The sequence below is a fragment of the Equus asinus genome, chromosome 26 (genome assembly GCF_041296235.1).
Source record: "Equus asinus isolate D_3611 breed Donkey chromosome 26, EquAss-T2T_v2, whole genome shotgun sequence".
Classification (NCBI taxonomy): Eukaryota; Metazoa; Chordata; class Mammalia; order Perissodactyla; family Equidae; genus Equus; species Equus asinus.
Window position 1 is genome coordinate 41,090,440 of NC_091815.1, and position 4,223 is coordinate 41,094,662.

General features: G+C 42.9%; 1 pseudogene; it reads left to right on the top strand.

The window, feature by feature from the left end:
• On the top strand, window positions 1–4,006 carry LOC106825597 (zinc finger and SCAN domain-containing protein 4-like; annotated as a pseudogene).
• Window positions 4,007–4,223: the final 217 nt, after the last annotated feature.

The following is a 4,223-nucleotide window of genomic DNA, read 5'->3' on the forward strand; positions in this document are numbered from 1 at the left end:
ATGGGGCCAGCCCTCAGAACCTCATTTCTGTGTGAAAGATCCAACAATGATCCTGGTTCAGAAATAGACTTTAAACTCAGCCAAGGACTTGCTCTCCAAAAGTCAGAGGAGATCTCTGAGTTCCAGAACACTCAGCACAGCTTCTTTCAAAATGGCAATAACTCACATGCAAGACAGGAACTGCAAAGACTCCATAAGTCATTTCACTTGTGGCTGCAGCCAGAAAAGCACAGAAAGAGTGAAATTATTTTCCAATAATTCTGGAACAGAATTAAACTGGAACAGTTTACGATCAATAGGCAATGCTGTGACAGGGCTACTTTGAAAGAGAAATGGGAATCGAGTGGCAGTAACCTGGAGAAATTCATGGCAGACCTGAGTGATGACTGCATGAAGCCACTGGCTTAGTAAGTTGAGGGTTCTGGTTCCTGGAGTGAGGGGCGGAAAGGAGAGAGGAGTCAGTTGGAGATGCCTGGAAGCAGAGAAAGAAGAGTTAATTGTAGACCCAGTTCTTAGTCAGATCACCCCTCTTCCTCACCAAGGTGAATCTTTACCATCCTAAGCAAACAACAATAAAAGAAGTTTTACAGGCATTCATTCAGTGGGATATATAAGAAATAACATATTAATTAATTTAATTGATTTTCATTGGTAAAGTGGTAGGAGGACTCACCGTGAAACTGCCAATTGGGCAGAAACCTCAAGGATGAGGAGAAAGGCCTTAACATGATCTGGTTCTTCCCTCAGAAAGCCTTAGTATTTATATGTTTTCATTAGGAATGAAGAAATTACTTCATTTAATGCAAATGTAAGCAAATTACTTCGAAATTTAATGCAAGCAGAGTAAGAGCAGAACACAGAGGTGTGGGGGCCCACAGTACAGAGCTCTTGGGAAAGCCTGACTGAGGCAGGTTTTCTACAGTGGCTTTTGTCACGCAGCAGATCTGTATATGACAGTGATCAAGCTTTTTTTTAAAAAAACATGTCGATGTCTACATGCAGGGACAGGGAGCCCTCTTTTCTGAGAATATGCCCTTAAGAGAAGTCGTCGTTAATCTAACAAAACAGTTGTCAATAGGAATCCCAACAGGAGAGAACATGGGGACCCCTGAAGATAATTCTCTGGAGACAAGACGAGGTAAGTGAGGGGAGCCCAGACACCAGGAGGATGTTCTACGTGAACTCTTTTTTGGGTACAACTTCATTGAGTCACTTCTTTATTTTCATAGGAGATAAAGAAAATGGTGGCTTGGGGCCGGCTCCGTGGCTGAGTGGTTAAGTTTGTGCGCTCCACTGCGGCGGCCCAGGGTTCGGATCCTGGGCGACGACATGGCATCGCTCATCAGGCCACGTTGAGGTGGCATCCCACATCCCACAACTAGAAGGACCTGCAACTAAGATATACAACTGTGTACAGGGGGCGGGGGTTGGGGAGATAAAGCAAAAAAAAGAAAGAAAATGGTGGCAACATTTCTTTGAAAACTTGTCAAGTAAATGACAGTATGACTAGTCAAGGCAATCAAACACCTTCCCTACTCATCATCCAGGAAGAGAACAGCCTGGGCCTGGAGAGGGAGGTGTTCCTTTGGAGAATCCACTCAGCTCCAGAAGAGCAGGTCTAGGCACCTGCAGGTCCCAGGAAGAGTCCCTGAAAGGACCCCCTTATCAAGATGTCCTTATAGAGGTGGGACCAGGGTTTCTCTCCCGGCCAAACCAGGTTACCCCTGAGCGTGTTCCTACCCACCAGAGCATTGAGGGAAACTCAGCATGTGGGGGACACCAATAAAGATCCCAGAGAACCTCCAAGTCACACAAATGTGAGAAGTGTCCCAGGATCTTTAGGTATCTGTCTTGGTTAAAAGCGCATCAAAGAAGACACAATAATGAGGGGACATTTATTTGTGGCCAGTGTGACAAAGGCTTCTTCCAGGCATCAGACCTATGTGTGCCTCAGAAGATTCACACAGGAGAGAAACCTTTCAAGTGCAGCACGTGTGAAATGTCCTTCAGCCACAAAACCAACCTTTGGGCTCATGAGAGAATCCGCGTGGGAGAGAAGCCCTATGTGTGTTCCCTTTGCCAGAGAAGCTACCGCCAGTCACCCACCTACCACCGCCACCTGAGGACTCACCAGAAAATTGCCTTCAAAAGTGTTCCCTCCACACCAGATGCTTCCTCGGTACAGCCCCAATGTAATGTATATGAATCTGTACAAGTATGTATATTTCATAGTACTTCTCTGTTTAGAATACATTTTATAATTTCCTGATTATATTTTCCATTTACTGTCTCACTCCACTAAAGTGTAAGCTAAAGAAGGGCAGGGAATTTCTCAGTTTTGTTCACTAACATATGTCAGGTGCCTAGAAAAGTGGCTGACACATTTCAAATGACCAATAAATATCTGTTGAATAAATGAACGAATGTGTAATATTGGTGTTTATGTTACTGACTCTTAGTTAATATCAGCCCTGATATAATTTCCCCTACAGTGAATCCAGCATATGGGGTTAAAACTAAAAGCATATATTCCCAGTTCCCTGCCTTTAATTACACTCATATGTAAACGTTTGTTTCTTTAACCTCTGACTCGCTGATAACTTTACAACCAAATAGAAGGTACAAATTGTTAAAGCCCAGATGGCCTCAAGCTGGGCTCCTACTAAAGTTGTGGCTAATCACAAGATCTTGAAGCTCTTTTACAGGAACACTAATGTCTAGAGAATATCAAGAAACTGTAGCTTCCCAGAGTCTACCATCCACCATGGAGATAAACAACCAAGGACGTCCATCTGTGGAATCCTTTGTCTTCTTCCCCTTGGAAGGCTGATTGGAAAATGCTGACCAAGAAGGCCATGGCTCCCCTCCCCTACCTAAAAACCCCCATCCGTTTCTTAATGGGGAGCTGGCAATTTTTGAGACACTAACACTTTCTTTGCTCCCTCTGCCTGGCAAAGAAAGTAAAGCCTTTCCTTTCCACTCAAGACTCTGTTCTCGTTATATTTATTCCTTACAATCCAGGAATGTCCAATTCCAGGACACAAACCCCAGCTCACAGTGGTCCAGGGAGGCTCCCTGCCTGCCCCCCATCCTCTGTCCACACCCTTTATCTCTAGTGCAGCCACCTAAATTTAAATTTAGTGCAGGCACCTAAAAATGTGGGGAGCAGAGGTGGAAACCAGAAATAGGCCTTAGCTGATTAAAGGGAATGTTTATATTTAAACGCTATAATCATTTCTTTAATTCACTGGAAATATTAGTAGCTAAATTGGACCTGAATATAACTGGTGACTGTAAGTTGCAGGATGCTATTTTATTGACAAAGAGATACCAGAATGGTAAAATGTTTTCCATTCTTTTCTTCCAAAGATGGCAGGTATGAGGAGGTGAAGAGGGGCTTATTTCCAGAACAGGTTTGAAAGTGTGGTTTGGAAAGTAAGAAACTATTCTTTGGAGTGCTGAGGCAGAAGCCCGTGCACTGGGCATGTTATTTCAGATACTTTTTTGAGTTATCTTCCGCTAAGAAATTGGAGTTCAATCCTACTGAGAAACTGGGGGGTGCTATGCAGAATCTGCTCAAATTTCTAGCTGCATCCACAGAAGGGAGAACTATTGGGCTGTGGATAATGCCCCACTGTGTGGAGAAGACCATTTACCAATCTCCTTTCCTGGACTGTCTCCAGGTGTTATGCTACTGTGAACATTTAAGGAGACTGGTGCCTATATAAAGGAAGAAATTTGGCTATCTCCACAGTTTTGCCTTTCTCAGAATGCCATATAATTGGAATTATAGAGGATGTAGTCTTTTCAGATTGGATTCTTTCACTTAGTAACATGCATTTAAGTTTCTTCCATGTCTTTTCATGGTTTGATAGTTCAATTCACTTTAGCACTGAATAACATTCCATTGTCTGAATGTGACTATTCTAAATTATATTATTGATCCTAATAACAATTCCTGTGTTTCTAGAGTGCTTCTCGAGGGTATAACTACTTCAGTTCTTGATCATGGAAACTGAAATACGTGTCACAGCTATTATTCCTGCCCTGTTGAAATAACCATGCCAGGAAGATGGTGACTCAATGAAGTGCTGGATTGGAGAGCTTGGTGGTTTTGTTCCTTCCAAATGTGAAAATATCCTCATACTTCATACAGTATTGAAACATTACGCCATCTGGAAGAAGGAATTATTCTCGTGAGGAAGTCTCCTCTAAACTGAATT